Raw genomic sequence first — 15862 nt, forward strand, 5'->3', positions numbered from 1 at the left:
TGTGGCTAGAACAGCACAGAACAGCTATTCTCCTCTAGAGTTCCTTTCATTAAGCCACAAGGCATGAATTTGCCTTGTGGCTTGATGCCTGGCACCCCGCCCTAGACCCACCCGACATCATACAGTTATACTAGGACTTGCTCAAATTCCTAGGCAACTCTTAACCTCTTTGCTCTCAAAAACAAATTCTGTGTTTGCAACTAATGGAACTGTAGGAGGATGTTCTTACAGAATTTTTCTTATTCCAAGAGTTCTCAGACTTGGCTTCCCAGTTATTTTTGCACTATGAGCCCTATCATCCCCAGCCACAATGGCTTCCTGCAGTTGTGACGGGGGATGATGGAGGTTATAGTTCAACAAAAAATGTGGGGACCCAAGTTTGAGAACCCTTGCCTTATTTCAGTATGAGGCTGTTCACACAAGCTGCCCTACCCTTGGGCAGCCCTACCTGAGTAGGAATGCTTATATGAAGCATTCCTTCATATAAGCATTGAGGTCAGTATTGAGGTCAGTCCCAGTGCTACCTTCCTGGGCAGACCAGGATTTTTACCCACCCTTTTACCTGGTTAAAAGGGTGTGAGCACGAGCTTTTACCCAGGTACAGGGTCATGCGTATGCTCAGGCTGCACACAGTCCAAGCAGACACAGAGCCGGGTGCCTAGAGCATCTGGCTGGAGGAGAAATCCCTCATTGCACCATGATCCTCACACAGTGCCTTTAGGGACACCTGGAGACTGGGCTTCATTTTCCCAGCCTCCAGAGAGTCACACTGCTCAGAGCAGTGCAGATTGCGTGTGTGCACAAGCTGTGCACCACACAGAGGATGACCGTCTGGGGGGGAGGTAGGTTGAACCCTGCCTTCCCCTTCACCCAGACTCCCCACCCCATTAACAGTCGTGAGAATGACCGTGATGTGTCATAAGTTAAACTCCCATGCATATGTTTTCAAATCTTATTGAGCTGGTTCTTTGGCTGTATACTAAAACATCGAGAAGTAGTGGAGTCTTGAGGCTATGAGAGACTGTAATAGTGTTTTTTATGTTTGTCCCAGATCTTTACTATAGTACAAAATTATATTTTTATTAGGCTTACCTTTATCTTTTTCCCCATCCCAGATCATTCTCTTAAAGGCTCTATATCCCAGTTACTGTCATATTTTTCTTCTTATGATGACTTAGTGCAGTGCAATAATATTTTTTAATGTTTCAAGTCCATACCACTCCCCCGTCCTAAATATTTTTCTGCATTTTACACTAGGAAATTTGTTCCATATGACATGTTTTATAACAGACTGGATTAAATTAAACCTTTTCAGTGGTATCTTCATTACCTTATTTGGGGCGGGGAGGAAATTTGGGCAAGATGTTCATTTTTATAACGGTCGTTATTTTTTTAACCACCCATTATATGTTTAATGTGAATCACTCAGTCAGGTTTTGTATCATCTTCTTTATCAGTGGAACAATGCTATATTTTTAAAAGTTCTTTAAATTATTTACTCATAGATATATATTTACTAATAGATATATATTTACTATCGTTGTATTTCTACCTAGCCCCCCCCACACACACCCCATATTTATTTCTACTCTGTTTTTCTTGATCTACAGTACATGAATAACAGAGATCTGATACATCCTCCTGATATATTTCTAAAGTTGCTAGTGTAGGATGTACAACTCAATATAAACCACTTGAACCAATTACATATATTAGACATTGTTGAAACCAGATGCAAACGTTTTAAAAAGAAGCAATGTGATGGAATTTTTGTCATTGGGCCAAATGCATGTTTAACTTTCTCTGGATTGGACCCAATGATCCTGCTCCAACTATTCTCTTTCATGTGTGATAGGCATATGGTGTGGATGGAGCAGCTCCTCCACGCTCCCAAGGCATACAGAAAACAAGAGCAGAGCCAGTGTTTCCTTCTGAATATGGAAACCTGCAGAGAATCCTGCTGTGCATGGCTAATGAAGGGATCTCATCTAAAATAGCAGACTGAATCTGTGTGCAATGTTGTGCATGCAGAAGAGGGCACAGTGGAGGAGGTATAGTTTAAATAAGCAGTCTGTCCCTGCATCTCAATGCAGCAGCAGATGCACATCTGCATCTTAATAGCTCATTCACTCACACAAAGCAGAGAGAAAAGGGCAGCTACACAAAATGTCTGCATGTAGTACTAATGCACTCCCGTCCAGCAACAAAGAGTCCTCTGCGCAGCTGTGGCTAGACATCACAATTCCCATCAGGTCCTCCTGGAACTCGGTGGAGGCATCAGATGTGGATGGGAATGTACTTTCCCATCTGGGGCTTCCTAGTCACATAGAAGAAAACACAACAAACATAGGACTAGGGCCATCCTGGGTAACTCTCTTTTGCACATGAACACGTAGTATAAAATTGCATGGTTTTTTCCTATCGTGTATTAACAACATTCAAAAATGACCATTTTGATTGATTGATGATTGATGGATTACATTTCAGACATCACTTGGGAAGATGTCTTCCCAAACACTAAGAATTAGAGGAGTGGGGCGGGGGGGGAGACCTACAAAAAAGACCTAGCAAAAGAAACATTGGGATAAAATATTTAAAAGCATCCATAGTGGACCAAGAGACTTAGTTCTTCAGTTTTCTTTTTCAGAAGTACCTGAGGTTTTTTTTTTAACCTTAAATGCTTTTCTAGCTCTTCCTGTGTTTCTGTGGTAACAGTGTGTTTCCATGGTTTCTCTTTTAGTCCAAGGCATTATTTGTAATGGAGCTATAGAAATATAGCTTGTTTGTTTAATTTTCTATCAATTTAATGCTGTGTTACTGGGCGTTAGAGCATATTTCAGTAATGGTTTGTCCATAGAACATGCTTCCTCCACCAGCCTACATTTGTTTGTGATTAACAATAAAGAAATATTTGCGGTTACTGTTAATTGTTTCTAATTTGATGGTGTAGAAAAACCCTGGGCTTGGCAATTACATTGTAAATGTTCTTTATGGCGTTACATTTGTCAAGCACATGTACATTGCACTTATAAGCCACCTAATGGCACCGCGGGGAAGTAACTTGCCTGGGAGCAAGAGGTTGCTAGTTCAAATCCCTGCTGGTATGTTTCCCGGACTATGGGAAACACCTATATCGGGCAGCAGCGAAACCGAAAGATGCTGGAAGGCATCATCTCATACTGAGAGGGAGAAGGCAATGGTAAACCCCTCCTGTATTCTACCAAAGAAAACCACATGGCTCTGTGGTCGCCAGGAGTCAACACCAACTCGATGGTACAACTTTACTTTATATTGCACTTGTACTAAGCTGCATTCATCAGTAATGCTGTAGGCTTGACATAACACTTCTATGAGTTGTGCATTTGCCATGGCAGGACTTGTTCTGCCCCTGTTCCCACCAGTAGCATCCAATTAAATCTTATTTCCTATTAGTTATGCATTAATTTTTTATCCCGGGGTGGGACCATAAGGCAAATCTGTAAATGTGCATGTGGGATAGGGAGTAACATTTCGACCATCCAGACAGAAAATAGTCATTATAGTCACCACTCAGTACATCGTACTTGAAGAAAAAATGGTCATCTCCATGAGAATGTAAACACATATGGTCTTGCATAAAAATCAGAAAGTGTGCATAGACTTTGAGCAGGAATTGCAGAAGAACAGACTTCTGAATTCATCAAGGGAAGGAGTGGAGGACCTTGGGTTTCCATGCCTGGCTTAGTGTGTTGCCTAGTGCAGCCACAGAGCAGGTAACACAGAACTGAAAGCAGAACTTTTTAAAAAATCTGCTTTTTTAAAAAAAGCCATCTCTTCTTGGTGGTATTTTCAGAGAGTATATAAAACAGGGTGAAAATGCTTGCTTCCTCAAAGTGAATACATAAAACACCCTCATTTGGCTTCATGTAACAGAATCTTATTAACAATGTACAGTCACCTGGAAGTCTGTTCAGAGCGAGCACAATGCTTCATGCCCTCACTCAGTCTGGCTTAATGACATCATCATGTAGCCAAATCTTATTGATTGTCTGTGTGCTCCCTCCCTGATTAGCTGGAATCACCTTGGGTTAAGCCTATATTTTTTGTGTTTGTTTTTACATGGTACCAACATGCAGAGCAGGAGGGAAAGCAGCAACAGTATGAGAGGAAAAAAATGTCTTTTAAATTTTTTCCCCACACTTCCCAAACTCTCCCTGAACACAGTGAGAATTGGACATAACTATAGTGACAGGGAATGAGCATGTGCATCATTGCTACACAAAATCCACCTGCCCTCTGCTCTCTATGATCTGACTGTGTACAGCATAAATGGCAGCCCTTATATAGATCAATTTACACAAAGATATCTGTAAGAAATGGTTAGTGTTATCAAAAGGATTTCCTTTCAGTTACATATATAGTATAAGAGAAATCCAGTAAAAATACTGCTTTATATGAGAGGAGCACACTTAGTTTTCAGCTAGTGTACAGCTAGTGTACAATGGAGAGTGTATGAATATTTCCACCTCACACGTTGGGACTATGGAGATCCTCCTAACTGATGGCTCTGTTTCTGTTTCTGATAGGTTGGGCTTTTTTTTTTCTTTTTCCAAAATATGGCAGAAATGGGCTGTCCTTATAAGTCTTTCCTATCACAGCTGATAAAATGAATCAATCCTTGTCATAATTTGTCTTATAAACCCAGTTTTTCCAAGATGAACCATTTTACCGCATTCCATAGACGCATGCTCTCCCATACAGAATTCTGACCTAAGTGTGGGAAAGTAAGACAACTTCTTACTGGATTCGCCCACTGGATTCAAAATCTGATGCATGTAAATGAGATAAATTACCATACTTCCGAATTCTCTATGCCCCAAAGGTGGCTGCTATTATAAAAATGTAGCACTAGCCATATGCTCACATGGTTCCAAAGGTTAATATAGGGCCAATTTCAAAATGCCATGTCTCATTAAATAATATGGTACATAAGAGTGTGTATATGGTTGAATAGAGGTATGTACTGTTTCTTGTTTCTGTTCATTATTCTGTGTAATGATCTTTTCTCATGTCTGTATGAATCTGTGGGGAGAAGATTCCTTCTGATGTCATGAAACCTACCAATTTTTCTTCTCTGTTGGGTCCATTTTCACATTCATTGTTTTCAGTGAGGGAACCACCTCTATTTCCCATGCCCATAACTTGCACTTTAGCAGTCAATGTGCACGATATTTTCAGCTGTTGATTCCTCCACAGGATCAAGCCTGCCAAATTGCATACAGAGATCTCCAATGGAAAAGGATACACCTATTAGAAGTTTGCATTGGTTTTTATGAGAGAACCAGCTCCAGTTCTCCTCTTCATAACTTTGTGGTTTTTCAACTCTGTCATCCTGAACAAATATGTTAGAAAAAATAATAAATACTAGAGGTGGTGGTGGGGGCTATATTGTACTACATTGCTGTTTAAAAAAACCTTCCAAGGCAAGCAGCATAAACACTAAAGTGGTCAAACCGCCACATATGGAAAAGACAGAAAACCTGGGCTGGGGAGGGTGATGGATCAGCCGAAAAGCAATTAATGAACTGCTTCAGATAAAGCCAACTGCTCCTCTCCATAAACAACCCTGCAGTCATCAGACTGAAAAACAGAAGATTCAGGGTGGTGGTGGGTGGAATGAGAAAGCAAAGACAAATCCACCTGAAAGTCACCTTAAATGCATTTAGAATAATGGGAGGATATAAGGAAGATGGGATTGTGTGATTGATTCATGTTGATAGACTTGAATTTAATTCAAGAATTAAAAAAACTCAAAACAACAGAGTCAGAGAGACAATACTGAATTATTTTTTTTTAAGGAAATAAAAATATTTGTTTCTTGCATAAAGCAAAATCTGCACATGATAGTTACAGAATGCAAAATATATATGTATGTTTTGAAGAAAGCAGGCACCAAGCACAATCTGCAACACTTTTAGCCTCTCCTCCCAAAACTTGCACCTCTGACAGATGAACTGAAGATAGTGGTCGCATTTGCACGTAATGTGAAACCAGAGGTCGACGAACCCACGGTTAGGTTTTCAAACAGTGAATTGCATCGCAGACGGAACAGCATCCCCATCTCTGCTTGGCTCCCCTCTACCACTGCTGTCGCCCTCTGGATGTGCAAGAGGGTCCACAGGCTCCTCCAGCAGGTTGTCTCCCCTGGATTTGCATATGATGTTCAAGATGCAGCAAGCCACAATTACGTTTGGCACTAAATCCTCCTTGATATCCAGCAAGGTGTAGAGGGTCACCACCGGGCCTTCAGCCTCTCGAATGCCAGCTTGACCACTATCCTCACACTGCTGTGCCTGAAGTTGAAGTTCATGGCACCTCTTGGTGCACGATACAGGGTGACCATCCATTTCTGGCAGCTGTATCTCTGCTCCCTGAATATCACCAGCTTTACTCATCTCCCACAGGCACCTCCATGGGCACAACATTCACCCAGGTACCAGAGCACAGCTTCAAGGCAAGTGGATAGGTCTAGAAAATTGCTGTGTCATGGTTTCTGCCTGACACCCCAGTGTAGATGTCTATCAACTGCCCCATCGAGTCAACTACACCTTGCAGGGTCATGGTATATTAGTGCCAACCAGTGCATTAATGCACCAGTGCACCAGTGGTGTATTAGTGCTTCCGCTCATAGTATGCCTCATTGCATTGGGGGGGGGGGGATGCGCTAAAATTTGCACGTGTGTGCCATCTAGACACTCGATGATGCCCGGGAACCTCTTTTTCAGGAGCCCTGACATCACCTTCTGAGGTTCGCCCACATGGATCATTTCCACCAGCAGGCTGACCACTTCCTTGACTATCTCGCAGACAGTCAATGTGCCAGCTGCAAACAGCTTGCTCAGTGCCAGGTAGTTGACACTGGAAGCCAGTTTGTAAATTGTTTCTCTAGAACTTGGCACAGCTGTGTGCTGTTGGGCAGTAGCTAGTGCATGTGAGGGTCCTGGAAAAATGGAGCTTGCAGCCACCTCTTTGCACCCTGGAGAGTGGACATAGAAAGCTGGGAGGGCACCACAGTTGTTGGCACTAGACCACCAGGCCAGACAGAGGAGGATGCGGTCCTGAAAGAAGGGGTGGCATGCTGGAGCGAGAGGAGCCAGAGGAGTAAAACTTGGGATGGCTGGACAGGGTTCATTCTGTCCACATAAGGGCAGGTGCAGTAGCAGTGGTGCTGCAGGAGCAGTGGTCATGGTGGCTGCTTGTTGAACAGGCCTGCTTATCCCCTGGATGATAGTATGGGCAGTTATCTGGCTAGCCCTTGGCCTTCTCCCTGGCATTGGGTGGACAGTCCCCACTGTGGCCCCGGGGTGACATCCCTCCCATCCAGTAGGATGGGTGCAGCAAATCGTAGTGGGACATTGTCCTGCGATCCACTCCAGAGAGCTTGTTGTGCGAGATCACCTCTTTAATTTTTTTTCCTTTTAGGTCTGTAGTCTCTCCTTGCACTGATTGGCAGTGCGCTGGTACCCTCAGAGAGCCATCTGGTTGCAGAACTAGTTCTGGAGTTGAGTCTGCACTCCCTCGCTTGTCCACAGTTCCACAAAGACCCCGGTCTCCATATTTATCCAAAACTTGGTATGGACTTTCTGGAGGCACCCCGAGCTTGACTGCTTCCCATGGCACTGACAGTCTGTGACTGCATGGCTGTTTGGAACACCTAAGTGTCCACATGAAGGAAGAGGTTGTGGGCCACCAAACTCTTGTGGCAATCTGGGTGGGTGTATGGAATGGGCTGTCTGTTGCGTGCATGCTCATGCAGCATTGGATGCATGTGGGTCTTGCCAGGCAACTATTCCACACACAGCGTGAGGGCCAGGTGCAGGGACATGCACTCAAGGCCCCATAAACTGTGTCTACTGCAGACATGATAATGCAGTAGAACACATCAAACAAAGAGGCAGCCGTAGGGGACTAGATACCATCAAGGACAACTAGAGTGGGCATTGATGACATATCCATAGAAAGAAACAAAGAGGTTGTGAGAGCATGCCAAAAAGTAGCCTTGGATCCCCACTGGCTTTACATCAGCGCCTTATTCTTGAAGGAAGAGAAGGTTCCTCTTGCATTCCAAGTCCCTCGTCCAACCATCCCCGCTGGTGCCGAAGTTAATAAGTAACCTTCACCACATTGTGTGGCACATGCATAGGGAAGAGAATGAGAGGTGCAGCAGTGGAATGATGTGGGCCTCCTCCTACTTCATGGTGTTTACACTCCCTCTGATATTATCAAATGTTGAATGGACCTGCAAGGGGGTATTGGAAGTTAAATGTGCCTCCCCATGACAGCAGCCCACAGGAATTCAGTCATCTCACATTAACTAGGAGGCCATTTGACAGCACAAAACTAATTTTAAAATGCTGAAGGAGGAGTATAGCAATGGCAGGCGGTGCCCCCTGCTTTTAGCAGCAATGAAATCTTCCATTCAGCATCAGGAGAAGAGTGCCCTTGCTGTGGGTGCATTGGCACCCCATGGCCACCACCTTCCATCTGCCTGGAATCCCGACAACGTGAACTGCTGCTGGTGTACACCTGTTGTGCAGGTACCATGTTTCCTATGCCAGGCCGCCTACATTGGAGGTGTGTGGGACAGCAGCACAGGTTCTGCTGCAAGGAGAATTGTTGTATAAGGGACAGACCCCTCACTGAATTTAACTGGGGGTTCAGCAATCCTAAAGAGGGGGCTCTGTTGTGGTGCTGTGTTGCTGTGCAGCAGTGTGTAGTGCACACCAGTGTTTCTGCACAGACGGACTCTAGTATGGCTTAAATGGTGTGACATGTGCAGTGGCGGGTGGGACTGCTCCCTACTTTTCATCGTCCCTGTCTTTCTCTTCCATATTTCTGGTGGGGCACCCAGTCCCCATTGAAAGCAGCAGAAAGCTGGCAAACCCCAAAGGGTATTGTCTCTTTAAATACCCAGAATGCGGGGCCATGGCATCACTTTTGCCAGGCACAATGTGGAAGAGAAAGGAGGATGGTGGGCACATGGCACTTTCCCCAAGAGGTGACCATCAAGAGACTCATTGTGCATAGACCTCATTGTGCATAGAGCTTCCTAGGTGGCTGCCCTCTGGTTTGCCCACGAAACCACAGTTAAGTGGGTGTCTGCATTCAGAAAGAATGCTGCCACCACCAAACCTCAAGTTGGAATGGCAAAACTTACTACAAACTGAAGGTTCAAACTGGAGTTTGGCAAGGCACACCACAGGTCGCTTTTGCTTCAAATCCGTGGTTGCACGCATTCGGATGTTACAGAGTTCCAATCTCTGCTCCATTTATCTCTGGTTTTGCGTTACATCCGAATGTGGCCAGTATGTCTGATGCCTTTGTTTTATTTTTCTGATCATCTGATTTGGAGTTTCTGTGTCTCAAAAAGCCTAGTCACTTTCTCAGATACTCTGGCGAGAATGTGTCTGAATTTATGATGCTTTATGCTGTCATTCTCCCCTGCCCCGTGTGCTCTCCCCTACTCCCTTTCTGGCTGCAATGCGGGTAGGAACTAAATGAGAATGAGGGAACAAAGCAGACCTGAGAATCCCAAAGACTGAAATTGATTGTTGCTCCTTGACTCTGACAATCCCCTTGCAACCCCAGAATTCTTAAGGAAGTCTACTCAGTGAGGAGAACTTACCACTCAAAGCTGATCCATCAGTGGAAATATTCATGAGACCATGGTACAAGCCATTTAAATGGCTAAAAAGTCATTTAACTTGGCTAACTAAAGTACATTACACAGACATATATCTGTTTGAGGATGGAGTACTGGGGATAGGTTTCAGTTGCATTTAGGTCACCACAGACTTTTCTCCCATCCAGTCTGAATTTTTGTAGAGAGAATACAGCTAGGAACCTAAAGAAAGCAAGCAGCTAGGTTCTACAGCTAGGAACCTAAAGAAAGAATTGCTTTCTCGGGCATTTCAAAGGGTTTTCTTTGTAGGCAGGGATACTCTGATTTCAGAACAACAAACTGGCAGGCCGTAGTGAAAATTGGACAAGCACCAGTTTGGCAAATACACTCCCATTTGCGTCCATTGGGCTGTGACCTTTGACTAAAAGAGAACCTGCTAGGCTTTGAAGAGTTCAGGGCAGCAGAATCAAAATTAGTAATGCAGCACTAACAGGATACCACACAGGAAGTTCCATGAATACTGGGGATTATGTAATACTGAAAGGGTAATCCTGCAGAGGATTAGATTGGTGAGCCAAGCAGCAATGCTATGTATGTGATTTCTCTGATGAGTTTACCCCCCTCTCTAATCAAAATTCAATATTGGGCTGTTTTTGATCTCATATATAAATGAATTAGCTTCGATGCTTAAGAGTACATCACCAGTGCATCTTTGTTGGGTTCAGTGTTTTGGGTCCTACATATGAAAATATGAGAACTACCCTATCTTGGCCTTGCCTGTTATGGATTTGGTCAGGGCAGATGAAAGAAAGTCCTTTTTGAACAGTTTGACCTGAAGTGTCAGAATATGCAATCTGTGCTACAGGCTTTGATGGCCTGAAATTAATTTCAAATTACTTTCTAGTGGGAAAAGGGCACTGAAATGTGCTTGACCATTTCTTCTTTGAGTGTGTAAGACAGTGTTTTCAGAAAACTCTTTAAGTTTTGGTCAGATCTTAAAAAGCAAACCTAAGTCTGGCAGCAAATGTTTTTCATAGGGTTTATGTCTTGCACATTTTCTTGAGAAATGTAAACAGCCTTCCTTTTGAAGAAATCTGAAATTATTTACCACAAATTTCAGGTACAAGATTTTATCTGACATGGTAATAATTTATAAAGCAAAACAGCAGTGTATTAGGCCTCATGTAGGTGGTGACAGTAGGGCTCCCATTAATTGCACAGGAAGTCTAATACTTGAAACAATGAAGTATTGAGCAGATGGAAAAAACAAGGAGAGGAGTACCTTTCCATCAAACTTTCTGGATTATTTGGCTGCAACATAAGGATATAAGAATAATTAGCACAATTACAAGAGAAATTTTTCAGACATTATGTTGCACATATAGGTGTTTCCAAACATGTACATGTTTTCCTGAGAAAAACCATGAAAATGTGTGGCTTGGTTTGACCCAGTAAGGATTCACCTTTACAAGCATCGGGGATCCCTAGCAACTGAAATGGGCTTTAACAGGGAGAGTGGGGGTGGGCAGAAGGTCACCTTACATGTAGAAGTGGCAGAGGCAGCTCCTTGGCCATTCGTCTCCTTGGCCTTTGGCCGTTGGCCTCTGGCTCCGCAGGTGCGTAGGTCAGCCAAATGGCCTCTGCACATTTGTAGAGATCTGAACTGCACCCCCACCAGCTCATGCTGATGGGGGGGGGGAGCACCGGTGGGGCCTAGGGGAGCCACTGCCACCCCACCACTGCAGAGAAGCCACTGCTGCTGCACACATAAGATTACCTCCCACCTGCATCCTCGCTTACCCTTTTCAAGCTCATTTCAGTTGCTAGGGATCCCTGATGCTAGTAAAGGGGAATCCTTACCGGATACTCCTTTACAAGCATCCTGAACCATTCAAACTGGGCCAAACTGGGATTTGGCTCAGATTTGGACCAGCCCCCCTCCGCCACTGGGGCTGAGACTTTGTTTATGCGTTCCCACCATTTCCCCTGATCCCAAAGGTGCTAGCGAAACTGAGGAAGGACAGGGCAAGAACGATCTTGGTGGCACCATGGTGGCCAAGGCAGCCCTGGTTCACCACTCTCCTGGAGATGTCCAACCACACGTTTGTCCAGTTGCCGCTGCACCCCAAACTGCTAACAATGGACGAGGGGCGCCAGGTGCATCCCGATCTGAGATCCCTGCACCTGATGGCTTAGAGAATCTGACTCCCCCGCGGGTAGCGGACCCAGTTCTGAGGGTGCTGGAAGCAGCGAGGAAGCCATCTACTCAGTGATTGATTCATTCAGTTTGAACCGGTTCTGCACACCCCTATGCAACACCATCTCACAAACAGACCAAAGCACAACTCAGAGAAGGCAGGCAGACACCCAAGTTCTGCCTTTGTCAATCAGAGATTCAGCAAAACCAAATTGTTAATAATATAGTAGCAATAGCAAAGCATATTATACTCATTGCTGAGAAAACCATAACATCAAACCTTCCTTGATTCCTTCCTTCCTTCCTCTCCTGATGTATCCTCTTCAAGGGCACACTAAGGGCTCTGCATCCTCACCCCAGGCCTTTCGAAAATATTTTGAAATTCCCTCCTTTTTGTTCCCCCTCCCTCCTCCTCCCCCAAGCCAGTGGTGACACAGTTGCCATTAGAACACTTGATCTCTATGATAACAAGCCAACCAAGAAACAAGACGATATTTAGCCAATCAGAAGCCAGTGCCAGAAAACCCATCAGCAAGGGGGGGAAACAGAACTCAAAATAATGCACAAATCACTCAAATTGATTCGTGCTCGAATTGAAGTCATTTAAATTCAAACCTGACAGGCCCTTTATTTTAAGGACATTTCATTTTGAGTCCGAATATCTTGAAATGGCCTGATCGAAGCTCAATTCGATTTGCAAATCTCAAATGTGTATACAGATCTGTACACATGTACAAAAATTGTACTTGTGTTGAATTTAATGTCTGAACAGTGTTATTGACAATGCTCAAATAACTTCTGATAGGTCTGATTTTGCTTCCACATATGACATACAGAAGCATATTTGTGAATTGCTGGGCTTTGATGTTGGTTTAATGATTTTAAATAGTTATGTTTTTGCTAATATGTTTGAGGAGGCAGCAGATTTGTTTATATCCAGGAAGGCCTTTCCTATTCACTTCCGGAGAACCAAGATGTTAAAGGCCAAATTCCAGTATGAATGTTCTCAAGCCGCTTAAAATAATTTTGTTTTTTGTTCTTTCTCCAGTAGCCTTGTTGATCTGTCCCTGCCAGCGTCACCTCACTGACGTCAATGTTGATATTCATCACTTACAGCCACAGCGCTGAAAGCAGGATCAAATCTGCCTCAGGATATTCTCTTAAGATACATAATGTTTATGTGCAGTTAAGTAATAATAAAACGCATGATTTGTACAGCAGAAAGAGATGCTTGTACATGCTACTCCTGCCTTTAAGAGCAAAAGTGTATTAACTTGTGATGGTTGCTTTTTAAGAATTTATTCTCAGCTTACAGTGGCTGAATTACAGACTAGTGCTGTGCATGCTGAAAACGTTTGCTCACATGGGAGAGGAACTATTGCAACTCTCGGGGACATATTTTCAGGAGGCACAGAGGGCCATAGAGGGAAGGGGACGTTGGTGAAAATCACACCTCCCCTGTTGCATGTCCAAACACTTTTTGGCATGCACAATATTACTCCAGATGTCAGCCAGTACAACCCATAAACATTAGAAGACTAGAAGTTATAGGCTGACATACTAGAACTAGAAGTTATAGATTATAAGTTAGAGGCTAACATACTGAGCAAGGATATGTCAGCCCAGTGGCAATGCTTGTGCACAAGGTGCACAAATGATGTTACACAAGAGGAAGCCTATTTAAAAGAATGGGTTTACTCCTGCATAACTTCATTTGTGCAATTTGTGCACAAGCAGTGTTATGGGGCTGATTTATCCTTGCACGGTATGCACAGCACAACAAAGAGGAAAGATAAGAAAGGTATAACACTGTTTTGACAAGAAAATTGTTTCCATTGGTATAGTTTAGTAATTCTTGCCTTCTTTATAGTTTTACTCTCTATATAAACAACTTATTTAATTTCAATGAGCCACTTTGCTTCCCTTGTTGCTTCTGTACTCTACTCACTGCTCCCAACAGAATAGTTACCTTGAGTTGTCTGGTGCTTTTTGCTTCTGGGAGAATTCTGACTGTGTTGTCCTGAAGGGGTTGCTGCTGGTTCGGCATACATAGATTTCTCCTCGGGGAAGGTCTGATGCTCTTCTCCAGAAAAGAAAGATTTCAGATAGAGGCACTCACACCAGAGTGATCACTTTCCAGTTTCTAAGCAGGCAAGAGCTTAATGCTAATTCTCTAACAGCAACACTCTGCCGATTTGCATATAACAATGAAAGTTCTGGAAGAATCTCATCTCCATGCTTCCAGCTTGTTGCTTACATCCTCATACTTTCAGAAATTTTCCTGCTAGGATGGAAGTGTAATGCCAAAGCCAACCCAGAGGCTAATCTTTTCCATCCAGCCTTATTAATGTATTACTGATCTTTCCTTCCATTCAGAAATCTGCAGCTACACATGTAAATGAGTCCTATCCAATGGGGTATTTCCCTAACTCTCAGATTTCTGTATCAGTCCCATAACTATGATCAGTCACACAATCAGTAATCACATTCAGTCATATAATCAGTAAGCAGAGAAACAAGAATCACTTTTATAGTTTTCAATAAAATAAACGTGAAAGTTACCCTAGTAACAGTGATTGCATCAGCCTTGCCCAGAATCCTTCGTGTGAGGAAGGACTCTGGGTCTGGAGGCTTTTTAAGGAAGGGGGCTGCTTCAGGCAGTATCTGCAGAAGAGCAGAGGAGATGAGCTTTGGCTCTTTATCATCTAGCCTCCTTTGCTGGACAGCGTGGAGTCTCTCAGCTGCCTCCCCCACTCTTGGTCTGCTGGCTGGGACAACTCAGACCAGCACAGCCCTGCTGCCTGACTGGGAACCTTCCTTCCTCCAAGTGCCTGAACTAACATCACCTGCAGGCACTGACTGATTACATCAGCCTTGCCCAGAGTCCCTCGTGAGAGGAAGGACCCTGGAGGCTTTTTAAGGAAGGGGGCTGCCACAGGCAGCAAAGCCAGCCTTCGGGGCCGGCCTTCGGTGTTGGGCTGAGGGTTGGGCCATACTATTTTCAGTTTGGCTGTTTGGCGAGTTGTTGTTGTAAGTGTGCCAGCTTTGTTATTGAGACTTGGTTGAAGTAGTTGTAATGTGTTTGGGTTTGTCTGGAGATGGGGAGACAGGGGGCGTCTCTGTGGAATGCGGGGCAGCTATTCTGTCGGTGGTGGGGAATAGAAGAAGTAACGTTGGCAGATCAGCAGGCCATTTCAAGGCAAGGGGAGCCAGAAATTTAATAGCCATCTCCCTTTCCAGCTGCCCTGTCAGCTCTTTGACCTTGGAGAGCACTGCCAACAACCCACATAGCCTTACCTTGCTTCTTTGCAATGCCAGGTCAGTTCAAAATAAATCTGAAGTCATCTGTGATTTGATTATGGATGAAGGGGCCAACCTGATGTGCATCACCGAGACTTGGTTGGGGGAGGCTGGTGGCCCAGTCTGGTCCCAGCTTCTTCCTCCAGGGTATTCTGTAGAGGAGCAAGTGAGAGGATGTGGGCAGGGAGGTGGAGTGGCTGTGGTCTATAAGGATAACATCACCCTTACCAGGGTCCCTGTTAGGGTATCGGACCATATTGAATGTGTGTACTTAAGTTTGGGGACCAGGGATAGACTGGGACTTCTGTTGGTGTACCGATTGCCCCGCTGCCCAATGGAATCCCTTACTGGGTTGTGGACTTGGTCGCAGATCTTGCGTTGGAGTCTCACAGACTTTTGGTGCTGGGGGACTTCAGTGTTCATTTTGGGACCAACTTGTCCAGGGCAGCTCAGGAGTTCATAGCGGCCATGACAACTATGGGCCTATCCCAAGTGGTCTCTGGATCAACGCATATTGCAGGTCACACTCTTGATTTGGTCTTTTATTCTGATCAGGGTGGTACTCCGTGGGTGGGGACTCCTGTGATATCTCCATTGTCATGGACGGATAACCATCTGGTTAAGGTTGGACTTACAACTACATCCCACCTAAGCAGGGGTGAGGGGCCTATTAGAATGATCTGCCCGAAGAGGTTATTGGATCC

General features: G+C 44.4%; 1 long non-coding RNA gene across 1 annotated transcript; it reads right to left on the minus strand.

The window, feature by feature from the left end:
• Positions 1-10840: 10840 nt before the first annotated feature.
• Positions 10841-15297, minus strand: LOC128324254 (uncharacterized). The gene is made up of 3 exons (XR_008306754.1): positions 15156-15297; positions 13828-13938; positions 10841-10972 (listed from the first exon to the last, which is right to left on the minus strand). It is a non-coding gene; the product is annotated as an uncharacterized LOC128324254 (long non-coding RNA).
• Positions 15298-15862: the final 565 nt, after the last annotated feature.

This window comes from Hemicordylus capensis, chromosome 4, assembly GCF_027244095.1.
Source record: "Hemicordylus capensis ecotype Gifberg chromosome 4, rHemCap1.1.pri, whole genome shotgun sequence".
In the NCBI taxonomy this organism is placed as follows: domain Eukaryota; kingdom Metazoa; phylum Chordata; class Lepidosauria; order Squamata; family Cordylidae; genus Hemicordylus; species Hemicordylus capensis.